A 19,791-nucleotide genomic window follows, 5' to 3' on the forward strand; every position below is an offset into this window, starting at 1 on the left:
ATTAGTATGTAGATGGCTGCTACATTATTATGCAGATGGCTGCTTGTATCGATGCTGTCTGGACTTTTGCAGAGTTTAATACACAGTAAACTTGCACCTGCTAGTTTCTGCCTCTATCGGCTGAATTTCCCTGCAGCCTTTGCTGTTCTCCATTTTGCGTCGGGAGTTGGCCAACCCAGGTGGCTACAGAATGTTACAAATTTAGACGATTGGGCGGCTTGATCTGTCGTTGAGAGTGCTGCAGTGCTGGTGGCGACTCAGGCGTTGGCTTGGTCTTCAGTGACTCCGGGAGCGTGTCGAAATCCTCTTCATCCCTGGGTGGGAGCAAGGGGAGGACGGGTTGTCCTGGAGCGGGGGCTGAGGTGGGGTACGCTGGGGGGAGGGAGGGTGGCTCCGGGGCAGTATGTGGGGACCCAGCTGGTGCCAGGTCCCTGAGGGAGACTGTGTCTTGGCGGCTGTCGGGGTATGCTACGTAGGCGTACTGCGGGTTTGGGTGGAGTTGCTGCGCCCTCTCAACCAACGGGTCCGCGTTGTGGAGCCGAACGGGCTTGCGGAGGAGAATGGGTCCTGGAGCTGCCAGCCCCGTTGGGAACGAAACCGCGGAGGTGGACTTCCTGGGAAAGGCAAAGAGACGTCCATGGGGGTTTCGTTAGCCGCGGTGCACACGAGTGACCGAATGGAGTGAAGTGCGTCGGGGAGGACCTCCTGCCAGCGGGAGGCTGGGAGATTTCTGGACCGTACGGCCAGCTGGACAGCCCTCCAGACCTTCCCATTCTCCCGCTCCACCTGCCCGTTTCCCCTGGGGTTGTAGCTGGTTGTCCTGCTCGAGGCAATGCCCCTGTTGAGCAGGTATTGGCGCAGCTCCTCGCTCATAAATGAGGATCCCCGGTCACTGTGGACGTAGGCAGGGAAACCGAACAGAGCGAAGATGGTGTTGAGGGCTTTGATGATGGTGGCAAACATCATATCATGGCATGGGATGGCGAAGGGGAATCGGGAATATTCTTCGAGCACATTAAGAAAGTACGTGTTGCGGTCGTTGGAGGGGAGGGGCCCTTTGAAGTCCACGCTGAGGCATTCAAAGGGGCGGGAGGCCTTCACCAGGTGCGCACGGTCTGGCCGGTAGAAGTGCGGTTTACACTCCGCGCAGACCTGGCAGTCTCTGGTGATAGCCCTGACTTCCTCGATGGAGTAGTTCAGATTCTGGGCCTTAATGAAATGGTACAAGCGGGTGACTCCTGGGTGACAGAGATAGTCGTGCAGGGTCTGGAGTCGGTCCACTTGTGCGCTGGCACATGTACCTCGGGACAGGGCATCGGGGGGCTCGTTGAGCTTACCGGGGCGATACAAAATCTCGTAATTGTAGGTGGAGAGCTCCATCCTCCACCTCAAGATTTTATCATTTTTGATCTTACCCCGCTGTGTGTTGTTAAACATGAATGCAACCGACCGTTGGTCAGTGAGGAGAATGAATCTCCTGCCGGCCAGGTAATGCCTCCAATGTCGCACAGCTTCAACGATCGCTTGGGCCTCCTTTTCGACGGAGGAGTGCTGAATTTCAGAGGCATGGAGGGTACGGGAGAAGAATGCCACGGGCCTGCCTGCCTGGTTGAAGGTGGCGTCCAGAGCGATGTCTGATGCATCGCTCTCGACTTGGAAGGGAAGCGTATCATCGAGCGCGTGCATCGCGGCCTTGGCGATGTCGGCCTTGATACGTTTGAAGGCCTGGTGAGACTCGGCCGTCAGTGGGAAAGTGGTGTGTTGAATGAGTGGGCGGGCCTTGTCCGCAGAGTTTGGGACCCACTGGGCGTAATACGAAAAGAACCCCAGGCATCGTTTGAGGGCCTTGGGGCAGTGGGGGAGGGGGAGTTCCATGAGGGGGCGCATGCGGTCGGGGTCGGGCACTAGAACTCCGTTCTGAACCACATAGCCGAGGATGGCTAATCGGTTCGTGCTGAACACACACTTCTCCTTGTTGAAAGTTGAGGAGTGTGGCGGTGTGGAGAAATTTGGAAAGATTAGTGTCGTGGTCCTGCTGGTCATGGCCGCAGATGGTGACGTTATCCAGGTACGGGAAAGTGGCCCGCAGCCCGTACCTGTCAACCATTCGGTCCATCTCCCGTTGGAAGACCGAGACCCCGTTGGTGACGCCGAAGGGAACCCTAAGGAAATGGTAAAGGCGGCCATCTGCTTCAAACGCAGTGTATGGGTGGTCCGCCTTACGGATGGGGAGCTGGTGGCAGGCAGATTTCAGGTCCACTGTCGAGAAGACCGGTACTGTGCAATCTGATTGACCATATCAGATATGCGTGGGAGAGGGTACGCGTCGAGCTGCGTGTACCGATTGATGGTCTGACTGTAGTCAACGACCATCCTGTTTTTCTCCCCTGGTTTTCACCACTACCACTTGGGCTCTCCAGGGGCTGTTGCTGGCCTCGATGATACCTTCCCGCAGCAGCCGCTGGACCTCAGACCTGATGAAGGTCCTGTCCTGGGTGCTTTACCATCTGCTCCTGGTGGCGACAGGTTTGCAATCCGGGGTGAGGTTTTCAAAAATGGAAGGCGGGTCGACCTTAAGGGTCGCGAGGCCGCAAACAGTAAGGGGTGGTAGGGGCCCGGCAAATTTCAGGGTTAGGCTCTGGAGGTTGGACTGGAAGTCCAGGCCAAGTAGCAAGGCAGTGCAGTGGTTGGGGAGGACGTAGAGCCGGAAGCCACTGAACTCTACGCCCTGGAAGGTGAAGGTGGTGATGCAGTATCCCCGGATCGCCACGGAGTGGGATCCGGAGGCCAGGGAGATTCTTTGGTTAGTGGGGTGTACCGCGAGGGAGCAATGCCTTACCGTATCGGGGTGGATGAAGCTCTCAGTGCTCTCGGAGTCCAGAAGGCAGGCGATCTCGTGCCCGTTGACCTTCACCTTTGTCGAAGCGGTCGCGAGGTTGTGCGGTCAAGACTGGTCGATCATGACCAAGGCAAGGCATGGCTGGTCGGCGGCGGTTGTAGGCGATGAGCAACCCGATGAGATGGCTGACTGGCATGGGTCCTGAGGCGGGTAAGATGACGGCGCCCACGGGCCGCACGTGTCTTGGGGCAGGCAAGATAGCGGCGCCCATTGGTTCTGAGGCAAGCAAGATGGCGGTGCCCACGGGCTGCATGTGTTGTGAGTGGAGCAAGATGACGGCGCCCATGGGCCACACGTGGTCTGAGGAGAGGAAGATGGCGGCGCCCACTGGCCGCACATGGAGGGTGCCGGGACAATAGCGGCGATTGAGCGGGCCTGGCACACTGCAGCAAAATGCCCGTTCTTACCGCTAGTTTCTTGGTCGCTGCGAGGTCAAGCGTGGTCCATTCTAAGAGGTGCTGGCGGATGTAGTCAGACCCTATCCCCGTAACAAACGTGTCTCTCATTAGCAGGTTTGAATGTTCAGTGGCCGAAACGGCCTGGCAGTCAGTCTCTCACTAGGGCGAGCGGGGCACGCCAGAAATCTTCCACAGACTCACCGGGAAGTTGGTGCTGCGTGGTCAAGAGGTGTGTGGCGTAGATCATGTTGGTCTGCTGAGCGTAATTCTCCTTCAGTAGCGCCATGGCCGCTGCGTAGGTCGGTGCGTCCTGGACGAGGGGAAAACTTTGGAGCTCAGCCGCGTGTACAGAATCTGGAGCTTCTGTGCTTCTGAGATTGGGTCTGGCCAATGTTCAAAGTACTTTTTGGCATTGTCTGCTTGAGGATGCAGCTGCAGGCGATCCGGCTTGATGCAGAGGTCCATCTCTGAAAACTCTCTGTGTAATAAATTGATGCACTATCAATTACGACGAGACGAGAGTAGAATGTAATCGAGGCTATATTACACAGAGATGTGTGGCCTCCTACAGCAGCTGACAAAATGGCTGCTGTTCGGAGAGCACACACATTTATACTCCGCCTACTGGGCAGAGCCAGTACCCCTACCCCCGCACCTGTAGAACAAGGGCCTTACCGTTAAACCCAAATATACAATATAATACAACAGTGGTGACTACCACATCCAGGCAGATGGAACTAGGAAGCTAGAGAAAGAACAGTCCTCTCAGCTCTGCTTGAAGCAGGAAAAGGGAGCTTTTAAAAACCAGGGACGTCATTCTCCGACCCCCCAGAGGGTCGGAGAATGGCCGTTGGCCGCCGTGAATCCCGCCCCCGCCGGTTGCCGAAGTCTCCGAAGGGAGAAAAGTCGGCGGGGCGTTAATGGCGCCGCTGCCGCGGAGAATGTCACGGGTCTGCGCAAGGCAGCCGATTTTCGGCCTGCCGATATTCTCCCTTCCGGATGGGCCGAAGTCCCGTCGACGTGATGACCGTTCACGTTGACGTAAATTAAACCTCCTTTTCATCGGCGTGACCCTGTGCTCCAGGTTCACGCCGACCAGCGTAGAGGTGAGTGACGGCCTGGGGGGTTGGCTCTGGGCAGGCGATGGCGGGCCGCAGTCTGAATGCGTGAGGAGAGGTGTGTCTCGGGTTGTGTGTGTGTGTGTGCGGCGGGGGGGGGGGGGGGGGTGGTTAGAGTAGGCTGGGCTCCGGGGGAGTGCCGGGAGGGGGTCCGTGCAGGGGAGGGGGATGGGGGTGTCCGTGTCGGGGTGGAGGTTGGGGGGGGTCCGTGCCGGGGAGGGGGATGGGGGGGTCCGTGCCGGGGTGGAGGTTGGGGTGTCCGTGCCGGGGTGGAGGTTGGGGGGGGTCCCTGCTGGGAGGGGGATGGGGGGGGTCCGTGCCGGGGTGGAGGTTGGGGGGGGGGTCCGTGCCGGGGAGGGGGATGGGGGGGGGTCCGTGCCGTGGTGGAGGTTGGGGGGGGTCCGTGCCGGGGTGGAGGTTGTGGGGGGTCCGTGCCGGGGAGGGGGATGGGGGTGTCCGTGCCGGGGTGGAGGTTGGGGGGGGGGTCCCTGCTGGGGAGGGGGATGGGGGGGGTCCGTGCCGGGGTGGAGGTTGGGGGGGGTCTGTGCCGGGGAGGGGGATGGGGGGTCCGTGCCGGGGTGGAGGTTGGGGGGGGGTCCGTGCCGGGGAGGGTGATGGGGGGGGGGGTCCGTGCCGTGGTGGAGGTTAGGGGGGTCCGTGCCGGGGTGGAGGTTGGGGGGGGGTCCGTGCCGGGGAGGGGGATGGGGGTGTCCGTGCCGGGGTGGAGGTTGGGGGGGGGGGGTCCGTGCCGTGGTGGAGGGGGGGGGGGTCCGTGCCGTGGTGGAGGTTGGGGGGGGGTCTGTGCCGGGGTGGAGGTTGGGGGCGGGGTCCGTGACGGGGAGGGAGGTGGGGGGGGTCCGTGCCGGGGCGGAGGTTGGCGGGGGTGTCCGTGCCGGGGAGGGGGATGGGGGTGTCCGTGCCGGGGTGGAGGTTGGGGGGGGGGTACGTGCCGGGGTGGAGATTGGGGGGGGGGTCAGTACCGGGGTGGAGGTTGGGGGGGGTCCGTGCCGGGGAGGGGGATGGGGGGGTCCGTGCCGGGGTGGAGGTTGGGGGGGGGTTCGTGCCGGGGAGGGGGATGGGGGGGGGTCCGTGCCGGGGTGGAGGTTGGGGGGGGTTCCGTGCCGGGGTGGAGGTTGGGGGGGGGGGTCCGTGCCGGGGAGGGGGATGGGGGTGTCCGTGCCGGGGTGGCGGTTGGGGGGGTCCGTGCCGGGATGGAGGTTGGGGGGGTCCGTGCCGGGGTGGAGGTTGGGGGGGGGGGGTCCATGCCGTGGTGGAGGTTGGGGGGGGGTCCGTGCCGGGGAGGGGGATGGGGGGGGTCCGTGCCGGGGTGGAGGTTGGGGGTGTGTCCGTGCCGGGGATGGGGATGGGGTTGTCCGTGCCGGGGTGGAGGTTGGGGGGGGGGGGGGGGGGGGCCGTGCCGGGGTGGAGGTTGGGGGGGGGTGTCCGTGCCGGGGTAGGGGTTGGGGGGGGGGTCCCTGCTGGGGAGGGGGATGGGAGGGCAAGTGAGTTGGTCCACCTGGCCAGGTGCCAGCCTCCAACAGTTGGACCCATGCGGTCCATGCCACCTGTCTGGGGGAGGAGGGGATATGGGCAATGATGACATGTCGTCGTTCCCCTCCCCCCCACCAGGTCGTCATGTTTTCAGATCATCCAGCGATGTTGGCCGCCGTGGCGGCAGCCGCTCATGTCTATGTTGCCCTGGATGAGGAGGAGGAGGAGGAGGAGCGTGCCAGAGAGGCGGCGCAGGCTGCTGCAGAGGGGCAGGCGGCAGCCGCCCAGGCTGGAGGGACACCTGACCGACAGGACGAGGAGGGGGAGGAGGACGTCGCGGCCCCACGGCAACGGAGGCACCCGAGGGTGCCCCGTGTGTACCGGTCCAGGCAGTCATACCAGGACCTCATGGACTGGGAATGCAGGAGGAGACTCCGGATGAGCCGGGAAACCGTGGCACACATCTGCCACCTGCTGGCACACCTGTCACCGCGTGGCACTGGCGGGGGACACCCTCTCCCCGTGTCCGTCAAGGTTACGGTGGCCCTGAACTTTTATGCAACGGGGTCATTCCAGGCACCGAGTGGGGACCTGTCCGGCATATCGCAGACATCGGTGCACCGGTGCATCCGGGCAGTGACAGATGCCCTATATGCCATGGCGCACCGCTACATCCGCTTTCCCGTGGACCGGGCCAGCCAAGATGCCCGGGCCGTGGGCTTCTCTGCCGTGGCCGGGTTCCCCATGGTCCAGGGCGCGATCGATGGGATGCACGTCGCCGTGCGGCCACCTGCAGATAACAGGGCCATGTTCACTAATAGGAAGGGGACCTATTCGATGAACGTACAGGTGGTCTGCGATCACCGCATGATGATCCTGCACGTCTGCGCCCGTCACCCAGGCAGTGTACACAACTCATTCGTGTTGTCGCGGTCATCCATCCCCGGCATGTACGAGGGACGCCATCCCCGGCTGAGGGGCTGGTTGCTGGGCGACAGGGGCTACCCATTGCGATCGTGGCTGATGACGCCTGTACGGAGGCCACGCAATGAGGCGGAGAACCGCTACAATGATGCCCATGTAGCAACAAGGGGACTGATAGAGAGGTGCTTTGGCGTGCTGAAGATGCGTTTCAGGTGCCTGGACCTCTCTGGGGGTGCTCTCCAGTATCGGTGAGATAGGGTCGGCCGCATCATTGTGGTGTGCTGCGTCCTGCACAACATAGCCCAACAGAGGGGCGATGTGCCGCAGGCAGAGGAGGGCGGAGTGGAGGAGCAGCAGGAAGAGGCGCAGTCCTCCCCAGATGAGGGGGATGGTGGTAACGGTCAGGGCAGACGGGGTAGACACAGGCGGGTGGCTGTCCACCGTTACCAGCTGGCCCAGCGGGCACGGGACAGACTGATAGACGCCCGCTTCACTGACTAGATGGGCGTGGGAATCGGGTAGTATGGCCACAGACCGCACACCATGACAACAGCCGACCACCCACACCCCCCACCCATCCACCCACCCAGCACCCTCACCCCCCTCCCCAACCCCACCCACCCCACCCGCATGCACACCACCCCCCCCCCCATTGCCGATCCACCTGCGGCACAACGGGCCGGGCTCACACAGTTGCGGGTGGACGGGTGTCTATCGCAGGCCATGGGAGGATGATGACAACCCACCCTGCGGTGAGCTCCTGGCTCTACATCGTTGGACTATGTCTGACCCAGGGCCACAGTACCACCATCCACCCGGACCATCCCTGCATGCGGCTGTGACACTGCAGCGCACGGTCCCGTCCTCTGCCCGGGGGATGTTGATGGCGGCCCAGGGGGAAGGGGGCAGACTCACCTGGGGCTGAAGTAAGACCACCCCTCACACACACACTTGCGCTCAACGTACATGACACCCCCGCACACTTTGGACAGAGCACAAAGGCAGCTTCCGTAGGTGTAACATTGACTTTAATAACCAAAGGAGTTCATGCACGTGCCCTAGCCCCTAAAACTCATCTGTGCCCTGCAACCGTGCCAACTTACTCAGTGTCTAATTGTTTGGCCTTACGGGCCCTTTGACTACGTCTACGTGGTTCCCCAAACGGTATAGCAGAACTGGAGGTGGACTCCTGTGATTCCTGCCCTCTGACACTGGATCCCTTTGGCGGCCGTTTCCTGGGGCGTCCTGGCCTAGATGGGCCAGGCTGCGGCCCGGGCGACTGGGATGGCGAGCTGCCAGCCTGTCCTGCCCGTTGCCCACCCGATGCACCTGGGACGGAAGGGGGGGAGTCCGAGGTGTCGCGGTGTACCGGGACCTCCCCTACAGAGGGAGCCAGGACGGACCACACCACCTCCTCCTCCCTCGGGGTGCCCGAAGGCCCCCAGGCCTCTACATGGGTGGGGGATGCGAACGGACTGGCCATCCGACGCCCCCCCGACATCTGGCGCTGCCAGTCCTGGAGGCCCGTGCTGGTATCGACAGGGGTCTGCAGGTTTGCAGCCATGGAGCCCAGGGGGTTGGCAAACCCTGTCTGTGACAGTGCGACGCCGGCTCGCACATGGCCACTGGCGCCGATGCCCTCAGCGATGGCCTGCAGAGACTGTGCCGTGGCCTGCTGAGACTGGGCCATGGCCTGCAGAGACTGGGCCATGGCCTGCTGAGACTGGGCTATGGCGTTGAGCGCCTCTGCCATCTGGTGCTGGCACTGGCTCATGGCCTCCTGTGAGAGGGCAGCCATTTCCTGGGCCACAGACACCGCCTGCACGGAAAGCCCCAGGCCTCGCAAACCGTTCCCCATGTCTGACACCGTCGCACCCATTGCCTCCACCGCGGACGCCACCCGTGCGGTGTCGGCCTGGGTGGCACGCATGACCGGCACCACTTCCAGCTCCTGGACGCGGGTGGACTCCTCCACCTGCGACCGCAGCCGCCGCAAGCCGCCCGTCACCCTCTTCGCTTGTCTCCAGGTCGGTGGTTGCATCGGATCTATGTGTGGGTGTGGTAACTCCAGGAACCCGGGATCCATCTGGGCGGCAGATGTTCGCTTGGGCTGGGCTGCCCTCCGACCGCCCGGCCCCTCTGCTGCTCCTACCTCCACCTGCTGTACCGGGACGGCTGTGTTGTGCGCACCAGTGAGTGTACCAGACGCCTCATCACTAAAGTGCCCAACCGAGGTGAGTGTTTCTGCGATGGTGGAGGGTGTTGGTGACAGCAGTGGCGTTGTGTCGTGCTCTTCGTCCCACTCTGAGTCCATGGCACTTTGGGGTGGGGGTTCGTCTCCACCCATCCACTCTGAGTCACTGTCCGGTATTTCGCCTTCCTGGGTAGTGCTGTCCCGGGTAGTGGTGTCCCGGGTAGTGGTGTCCCGGGTAGTGGTGTCCCGGGTAGTGGTGTCCTGGGTAGTGGTGTCCTGGGTAGTGGTGTCCTGGCTCGGATGTGACGGGGGCCTGTGGCTGCCCCCCTCGTCGCTGGGTGGTCGCTCCCGCACGTGACGGGGGTGTCGTCTCCCTGTTGCTCCAGGTCTCTCCGTCTCCCGTGGTGTGCGAGGGGCATCCTGCGGGCGTTGCATGCTGGAGGGTGCGGGTCTCTCTGTCTCCCGTGGCCTCCGAGGGGCATCCTGCGGGCGTCGCATGCCGGAGGGTCCAGGTCTCTCCGTCTCCCGTGGTCTCCGAGGGGCATCCTGCGGGCGGTCTGCATCTGCGGGGATGGGTGCCTGGACGTTTGGTCCTGCGATACACAATGAAGCATGCATGGTTAGACATCAGGCAGTGATCAGGTGATACGGGGGAGGGGGATATAGGGGAGGGGGGATATGGGGACGGGCTGTCGGTGGCTCACTTGCTACTACGCCCCCGACCTCTGCATCAGCAACCTCCCGGTCCTCAGGTCCACCAGCCAGTTCCAGGGCCCTTTCCTGGTGTTCGGTCAGTGGCCTCTCATCAGCGGGGCCTCCTCCAGTCCTCACATGCTCCCTATTGTTGTGTGCGCGCTTCTCCTGTGCGGGGGGGGGGGGGAGGTGGCAGGGGTAAAAAGCAACACTGTTAGGCAGGTATATGAATGCACGCCATCGGTTGCGCGTGCATTGCAGAGGTTAAGGTTATGGCTGGATTCACTTGGGGATATGGGGGAGGGGGGGATATGGGGGAGGGGGGATATGGGGGAGGGGGGGATGTGGGGGAGGGGGGATATGGGGGAGGGGGGATATGGGGCAGGGGGATATGGGGGAGTGGGGATATGGGGGAGGGTGTATATGTGGGAGGGGGTGATATGTGGGAGGGGGTGATATGGGGGAGTCGGGATATGGGGGAGGGTGGATATGTGGGAGGGGGTGATATGGGGGAGGGGGGATTTGGGGGAGGGGGATATGGGGGATATGGGGGAGGCTCACCCTGCCTGCTCTGACGAGGTCGTTCACCTTCTTGTGGCACTGGGTGCCTGTCCGTGGTGTCAGGGCCACAGCGGTGACAGCCTCTGCCACTTCCCTCCACAGACGCCGGCTGTGGCGTGGGGCAATTCTGCGGCCGTGCCTGGGATACAGGGCGTCCCTCCTCTGCTCCAACGCGTCCAGGAGCGCCTCCACATCGCGTGACTCGAACCTCGGGGCTGAGCGGCGGCCAGCCATCCAGTCGGGTGTTGCGGTCGGGTGTTCCGGTCGGGTGGGGGGGAGCAGCGCGGCCTTATGAGCCGTCACGCCGTGCGGCGCGTATGACGCTGCACGGCGTGAACCACTGCGCAAGCGCGGATCCCGTTACGTCGCTGCTAGCCCTTTTCGGGCCAGAGACTATCGACCCATTTTTCCGACGTGACGCAAGTCGGATTTGCGCCGTTTTTTGGGCCGATCGGCGGACTTTCTGCCGATAACGGAGAATTTCGCCCCAGATTTCCAAAAAAGCTATCCAATGGTTTGTGATATTTTACTGCATCCTGTGAAGTGATGGCTGACGTGATTGTGGAGCAATCGGTGGTTGGATCTTAAGAGTTTGTGTGAAAGCTTAAAAGCATTCGCGACAAAGAAATACTGAAAGGAGAGTTGGAAAATCTGGAGGTGTTGAACCTGCTCCAACAGCTGAGAGAAAGCCTTGTTTGAAAGGATAGTTGGAAAACCTGGAGGCAGCTGGGGAAAAGCTTGAAAGATTTTCTTTTAAAAAAAATAAATTGAGAGCATCCAATTCATTTTTTCCAATTAAGGGGCAATTTAGCGTGTCCAAGCCACCTACCCTGCACATCTTTGGGTTGCGGAGGTGAGACCCACGCAGACACGGGGAGAATGTATAAACTCCACACGAACAGAGACCCAGGGCCAGATCGTACCCGGGTCCTCTTCAGCGTGAGGCAGCAGTGCTAACCACTGCATCCACACTCGAAAGAAGGTTTTAAAGCATTTTTTTTGAGAGTGGAGTTTGGAAACACTCTTGTGATAATGATCTGGAGGAATTTAAGGAGAAATCCACAGACGATCAATTGAGTGGCATCTGCCACATGTTTCAGAGTGAACAAAGAACAAAGAAATGTACAGCACAGGAACAGGCCCTTTGGCCCTCCAAGCCCGTGCCGACCATACTGCCCGACTAAACTACAATCTTCTACACTTCCTGGGTCCATATCTCTATTCCCATCCTATTCATATATTTGTCAAGATGCCCCTTTAATGTCACTATTGTCCCTGCTTCCACCACCTCCTCCGGTAGCGTGTTCCAGGCACCCACTACCCTCTGCGTAAAAAACTTGCCTCGTACATCTACTCTAAACCTTGCCCCTCTCACCTTAAACCTATGCCCCCTAGTAATTGACCCCTCTACCCTGGGGAAAAGCCTCTGACTATCCACTCTGTCTATGCCCCTCATAATTTTGTAGACCTCTATCAGGTCTCCCCTCAACCTCCTTCGTTCCAGTGAGAACAAACCGAGTTTATTCAACCGCTCCTCATAGCTAATGCCTTCCATACCAGGCAACATTCTGGTAAATCTCTTCTGCACCCTCTCTAAAGCCTCCACATCCTTCTGGTAGTGTGGCGACCAGAATTGAACACTATGCTCCAAGTGTGGCCTAACTAAGGTTCTATACAGCTGCAACATGACTTGCCAATTCTTATACTCAATGCCCCGGCCAATGAAGGCAAGCATGCCGTATGCCTTCTTGACTACCTTCTCCACCTGTGTTGCCCCTTTCAATGACCTGTGGACCTGTACTCCTAGATCTCTTTGACTTTCAATACTCTTGAGGGTTCTAGCATTCACTGTATATTCCCTACCTGCATTAGACCTTCCAAAATGCATTACCCCACATTTGTCCGGATTAAACTCCATCTGCCATCTCTCCGCCCAAGTCTCCAAACAATCTAAATCCTGCTGTATCCTCTGACAGTCCTCATCGCTGTCTGCAATTCCACCAACCTTTGTGTCGTCTGCAAACTTACTAATCAGACCAGTTACATTTTCCTCCAAATCATTTATATATACTACAAAGAGCAAAGGTCCCAGCACTGATCCCTGTGGAACACCACTGGTCACAGCCCTCCAATTAGAAAAGCATCCTTCCATTGCTACTCTCTGCCTTCTATGACCTAGCCAGTTCTGTATCCACCTTGTCAGCTCACCCCTGATCCCGTGTGACTTCACCTTTTGTACTAGTCAACCAGGAGTGACCTTGTCAAAGAGTGGGGTGTTGTCTGACCACAGTGCGGCAGTTTGGTCACACAGACTGTTGATATGTTTTTATATGTAAATTTCCAGCTGGTTTTTAGTCTTTCTAATCTGTAAAATATTTCTCCTTGTTACCTTTAATCTGAAAAGTAAATTAGAATTGGTAATGCAAATTAGCAAATTTCTTTCCAACCAATGAACTTATGCTTTTCCTATTGTTTTCCCTATTCAGACGTATCTGGGGGCGGGCGTTTCGAGTCACTCCCGTACTTGCGGGGAACCCAGAAAATTCAGGGGTGGGAGGCTGATTTGTGATGTGGCGGGGGGGGGGAAATGATTCGCGATGCGGGGGTTGGGAGCGGATTTGTGATGTGGGACGGGTGGGAATCTGATTTGCGATGTTTGAGTGTGGCGGGATGATGTGCGATGCAGGGGGGTGGCCAGCCGCAGGACCTGGTTATCGGCTGCCTACTCAAAATGGCGGCTCCTTAACAGCATTCCCTCAGGAATCCCTCGCAATACTCCCCACGCATAAATTTGCATGGCAAGGGGTAGTGAATTGCTTCCTGATTTGCGTTGCCAGTGGGAGTACAAATCAGTTCCAATTCACCTCCAACAGGAGAACATAGGGTGGGATTCTCTGTTCCCCGATGCCGATTTTGTAATTCCTTTTTGCGATGGAATCGGGGGTGGCGCCTGTTTTTGCAGGCTCCGCCCCCTCCAAAACAGCATCATCGAGTTGCGCGGCGCACGCCGTTGGGACGGCCTCAGGACGTCACCTGAATGCCCTCCCCGATGCTTTACCCTCAATGGGCTGGGTTCACGACAGCATGGGGGACGTGTGGTCCTAGCCGTGAGGGAACCCAGCGAGGCAGCTGCGGACTGTGTCCAGCGCCGCCACAGTCGGGCAGGAGCCTTGCTGCTGACTGGGAGGCTTCGGCGAGGGCTGGGGGAACTGGTGGGGGGTGACCAGGGGGTGGCGAGGGGATGTGCAAGGGAGCACCACCTGGCAGGTTGGGTCCGCGCACGGCCGGCGCCATGTTGTATGGCGCGCCTGCTGCAGGTCATCGCAGTGTTCAAGCGCAGCAACGGACCTGCCAATTCTCCGACTGCTTTTGTCGTGGAGTTCAGGCATTTTACATGGCTCGGCTGCAAGCCCCCTACCAGTCAGATGATTGATGCTAGGGGGGCGCCGATTTTTTGGATGTTTTTTGGATGAAACTCGGAGAATCAAGCCCATAGCTCCCAAACAGAGAATCCCAGCCATTGTTTCCAGCTATCATTCAAAATAAATCGCAAGTTGGCTACTTTTTCATGGAAACATGATTTGTTTTGACATATCAGGCGTGATTGTAGCACAATCAATCAATCACTCACGAGACGAGATGAGAAGGAGTCAATCGATGGCTTCATTACGCAGACTTGTTCCCCAGCAGCACAGTTACAGAATGCGGCTGCTGGGAGAACCCGGGCTCTTATATTCCGCCTTACTGGGTGGAGCCAGTAGGCGGATGATCCAATCGGGACCCGGCGTCTATCCACCAATAGCCTCTCGGCATCACAGGGTACCGTAATACCCCTAATGCACACCACCACAGTGATTTAACCAACAAGGTTCAAAGTGTGGTAGCAGGTGGGAACTGCCACAAGCTTCCTGAAGCTTGGCCCAGCGAGGCCGGCACCGCTATAAAATGTTGATTGGTCCAATTTTCATGACCACACATGCTTCATGCCACAAATCACACCAACCCCCAGGTAACAAAGGACAGCAGCATTTAAACTGCTCCTGCACAGCCAAACTACTCAGTTCACAACCATACTGCCGAGAAAACTAGCCCCATGATTTTGCGATGCCGACTTGGGAGACTATGAGAAGTGGTTGAGGCAAGACAGGATGCCCCGTTCCCCCAAGGGTCTTGGAGGGTTAGCCACCGGGCAGCCAGTGCTGCCTGGGAGGAAGTGGCAGTGGCCGTCAGCTCGGGGAGCATGACCAGGAGGACCGGCACCAATGCCACAATAAGGTCAATGACTTACACCGGGCCACATGTGTGAATTGGCACCGGAACCCCACCTGTCCCCCCAACCCGAGAATGTGCCCTGCACCGCCCCCGCCGAGCACCGTGAAGTGTCCTGCCCACCCATGTCCAGCAGAGCCACCACGCTACTCCATTGTACCCGAATACACCCTCCCCCATGCGGTCCATCACCCCACCCCAAGCCCCCTCCCCATCAGCCCGAGAACCCTCCACCCACATACATCAGAGATGAACCTTGCATGCGGCTAACAATGCCCTCTCTATGTCCCCGCAGGAGAGGTTGGCCCACAACCGTCAGGAGATGGCGCAGATGGGCGGTGGAATGCCAGACATCAGAGTCCTCACCCTTATGAGCAATGGGACCTGGATGTTACGGGGTGGCCGAGGACAGATCGATCACCATGGAGGTCAGTGCACGGTGCAGAGGTGAGGTTACCGGCCCCACCCAGATGACCTGTCAAATGTAAGTTATTAATGTCATACAGACTGACCCATCCCTCCCACTGACCACAGGTCCATTCTCCCGCAGGAGCTTCAGCCGATGGCACCGGCCCATCCGGGGTGGTTGCTTCCCATGAGAACATCGTGGAGGAGAGCTCTGAGGATGCCACCATAAACGCGGCACAGCTGTCATCCCCACCCTCCACCAGCACAGAGACATACACCTCGGTGGGCAACGGTAGTAGTCAAGCTCCTGGGCACATTCTGGGGAGCACCACACAGTTGCAGATGCACATCAGGTGGAATGCCCAGGCGATACAGCAGCCGAAGGTCTGCTGGATCCCAGGACCCAGCAGATGACAGGGCACAGCTGTGATATTTAGAGGCGGATGTCAGCAACTGTCCAGCATGTCCATAGCCGATTGGAGGAGTCGCAGAGGCTATGGGTGGAGGAGATGGCGCCGGCAATGCATGACACCCGAGGCCAACACTGCGAAGGTGGCAATCGCAGTGGCGAGCCCGGTGCCCGATGTTGCTACCATGAGTGGAGGTGTCCAAAGCATGGCACAGTCAGTGACGGCCATGGTTGAGTGCCTTGGTAGAATGTACGACTTGCTGGGGGACATGACCCAGTAACAGGCTAACCTTGATCAGGTGCTATGGGGCCTGTCCGAGTCTCAGATGGGAATGGTCGAGGCGCTACGGAGCTTGTCCCAGTCACAGGTGGGCATTACCGGAGCACTGCAGAGTATGTCGCAATCACTGAGAAGCCTCACCGAGGGCGCCGACACTATGCTCCAGGCATTGGAGAACCGCCAGGGTTGGCAGAGGCAGATGTCACAGGAGCAGCACTGGCTCGAACCAGCTGCCCCTGCATCCCGAGGTGAACCCCAGGGTCCTATGGGCATCGACCGGGAGCAGGGCACGCTGGATGCCAATCCAGACATATCCTACGGAGTGGCAACACCAGCCACCAACTGCCCCAAGATCCACCCCTCTGACAACGCCTCATCATGCAGTTAGCACCTAGTACATGGTGGCAGGGTGGGGCATGTGCTACCATCACGTGCGCAGGGGCCCTCTGGCCACAAAGCCCCCAGAGGATTGAAGGCCATGGGATGTGGTAAGCAACTGATTGCCTCCAACTCTGATGTGCATCCTGGGGATAGACCTACATGCAGCAGTAGGGCACAGGAGGCTAAGCACGTCAAGGATAACTGAGAGGGCACTGGGAGGGTGAGGGAAAAGGGGATAAGTTGGAAGTAAATGGGGGGGGGGGGGAACACTCTGCACCTCAACCAGTATGGTGCCTCTGGCACTTTCTTCCGCTTTGCGGGCTGAGCACCAAACCATGCCCCATCTCCCCAGACGTGGGGGACCTGTAATCCTACTGCCCACCCCCCACATCCCCCCCTCCACCCCCAGCACACCACGTGCAGCTGATAGTGAGCGAGCACACAGCAGACAGGCAGGGATCAAACTATGGCATAGATTGAAGAGCAAAGCGCTCAGCTCTCTGCGGGTTTTAATCTTCCCATCTTGTCTTGACAGTGACCCACTGACAGTTCTCAAAGAGGCCTGGATGTCTGACTGCGCCACGTTGGGACACACTCCCTGGGAAGCGTGCACGCATGTACATGATCTTCAAGATGTAATCGCACACAAGCTGCACGTTCAGTGAGTGCAACCTCTTTCTGGTGATGTAGGGTACTCCCTGATGGCCCGGGGTGCGGAAGGCGACATGCATGTCATCTATCAGCCCCTAGACCTGAGGCATGCTGTCGATGTGTTGGGCCTGGTCCATGTCGACGTTTATATAGTTTGCTGTCCGAGCAAACAGGGACCTGTGACTTCACTTGATGGCCACTGGGAATGGGTAGCCTTCTCCTCCACAAGGTGGCAAGTCTGTAAGGACATGGCACAGGTGCCGCACTGTCCCCATGTTGAGGCGGAGCCTCCTGGGGCACGAGCTGTCAGTCATCTGCTCGAAGGACCAGCGACGCTTGTACACCTTGGGTCGTTCCCCTCCTCCCCTGGCTTGTTGGTCAGCCGTATCCGTAGGGGTGGGTCCCAGCACATGAGCCGCCACCTCGAGCCTCTGTCAAGGCTGCTGCTGCGCCGCCTTCTTCAGTGTCTGGTCATCTGGCCTGCCAGCAGCACCACTAGGGCAAGTTCCGCGAGGTCCAAAACATCATCCACACCGTTTAACCATTGTAAGGAATTGGAGAGGGTGCGAGACTTACAACGAGCGATGTCTTCCACCTCGCGACCCTCCAGTTCCCTCATTGCTCTCCCCCCCGCCCCGTCGTGCCGTGCCCATGTATCACCAGCCGCAGTGGGGCTCTGCTGACTGGACGAAGACCATGTACCCCAGACACCTGCATGTAACGTTACCTGGACTGGCCGCTAGTCCTCTCCCGGTAGACTCACCCACCCTCTGACTGCAACAATGACCCCGGTGCTGGGGCCCAGCCCCTGAGTGTTCGGATGTTGGATGCTGCATCCATGGTATTGCTCCCTGCAGTGTCCTGACAATGTATTCAGGCATCATAGCCTGACTGGGATGCTATGCAATAACCCCCACATGCTACATGGCACGCCTGCCTGTGGTAATATACCTACGCACAATTTTGTGTATAGCTCTTGATCAATGGATATAGTTATTGATGCAACCTCCAACCAGCTGGTGGCGATAGAGACCTACCGTGTGATTCGAGATATCTGGCATTTGGTAGTAAGTCGTACAAGTGGATAGTCGCGCTATAAGTAGCTCCAGGAAAATTCACTGAATTCATTTATTTTGTTACTGTTTGTATCATAGTTCGTTAGTTATCTTTCCACTTGTTCATCTTGTTAATAAATTTCATTACTAGTCAAAGAACTAGATGTTCTGTGTTGATCTTTACTACGGCCAAAACATAGAACATAACACTTCCCATGGGAGTACTCTTGGAAATAGTGAGGTGCTCACTTAACTGCGATTGCTAATTCCCAATTAACAATAGCCTGCAGCCGCACAGCCAGAGGCCTCAAGAGGTCAGTGGGAGTTATGGGTGGTTGGTGGGGCAGACAGGCAGGAGCTAGGGTTTAACCCAGAATGGGTATACAATCCAGGGGTTGGCATGGCGGACCTGCTGGCAATTAGGCACCCCCAGCCGAAACCATGGGTGGCAGCCCCCCTGCGCCGTGACCCTCACCCCAATGGCGGCTCACCTCGATTGAGGCTGCTTCCCAGTTGCACCTCCACCTCCCTCAGAACACCAGGGCAGCAACCCCAGTGCCACCAATATTCCTTTTCCTGTGAACAAAGATGGCTACTCACCTCCACAGGTCACCGTAGCAGCCCTTCCGGCAGTTTCACATTTTTAAAAGGATCTCTAATCGGCCCCCGCCTGACCACTTGCTGGAGAGGCGGTTAGGTCACGGGAGGCCGATGGATAGGGGGTCGTTCCCGTTAATTGTATGGAGATTGGCCTTAGGTGTTGATTATTGGTTTATCACCATGCTCAGGCGGGATCCGGATTCCGCCAACAGCGGGCAAGTTAGATCGGCCCGGCGCGGTTCTCGTTTCCATAAGACCAGAGGACATAGGAGCAGAATTAGGCCACTTGGCCAATCAAGTCTGCTCTGCCATTCAATCATGGCTGATATTTTCTCATCCCCATTCTCCTGCCTTCTTCCCATAACCCCTGATCCCCTTATTAATCAAGAACCTATTTATCTCTGTCTTAAAGACACTCAGTGATTTGGCCTCTACAGCCGTCTGTGGCAAAGAGTTCCACAGATTCACTACCCTCTGGCTGAAGAAATTCTTCCTCATCTCTGTTCTAAAGGATTGTCCCTTCAGTCTGAGATTGTGTCCTCTGCTTCTAATTTTTCCTTCAAGTGGAAACATCCTCTCCACGTCCACTCAGGCCTCTCCCGCTATTTAAAGGCCTTGTCACGCTCTTGCTTAAGCACAATGGGGCCATAAAATCAAACCCATCATTTTGTATGATTCATACAATACATGCCAAAGCTAATTCCACTAACGATTTGATGCAAGGAAGTGTTCTTTAATTGTGATCTTTTAGATTTGGTGAAACTTGCTATCCATTTGACTGCAAATGTCGAGCCTCACAGTTAAATACAGTTTAGATATTTTTCTTTTAATGCTGCAGCATTCAGCAGACCACAATTAGATGTTGAAAAGGCTATAAATTCACGACATGACATTCGATAATGACATTATACTTGCAGTTCAGCCTTTATAGGATCAACACGACACTTATTCCCACAGCCATTTGTCCCATCAATAAGAACACTCTTGCCAAGTGTTGTTGATGGGATATAATTAAGACAAATGACACTCATGTGTACAGGTTTCTCAAACCCTTACATGTTTTAAATATCTGTTTCAATTCCTCTGGAACTGATTTTTCCTGATCAACATCCTTTTATGTGATGTAAGAACACAATATTCTTTAAATAGACTAGCAACTGACAGCATGCCTTGACTCACCTAGAGAGTCAAGGTGAGATCTTCACCATTCATATTCAGACATCTCAGGGAAAAACATGGATTGCTAATTGTCAGACAAAATCACTTTTCAAGACATCTGAAATTCTAGCATGGACACAGATAATGAAGTTCGTTATTATTTACTCCCTTTGGTGATCAGGACGCTAAGCCAGTGTACGTTCGGTTTGGTACCAAAATAAATGATCCATTCATCTTCTGGAGAGCTGAATGGCAAAATTCATCTCAGGCACGGATGTTTCCAAAGAGTATAACTTGAGATT

Source organism: Scyliorhinus torazame, chromosome 11 (genome assembly GCF_047496885.1).
Source record: "Scyliorhinus torazame isolate Kashiwa2021f chromosome 11, sScyTor2.1, whole genome shotgun sequence".
In the NCBI taxonomy this organism is placed as follows: Eukaryota; Metazoa; Chordata; class Chondrichthyes; order Carcharhiniformes; family Scyliorhinidae; genus Scyliorhinus; species Scyliorhinus torazame.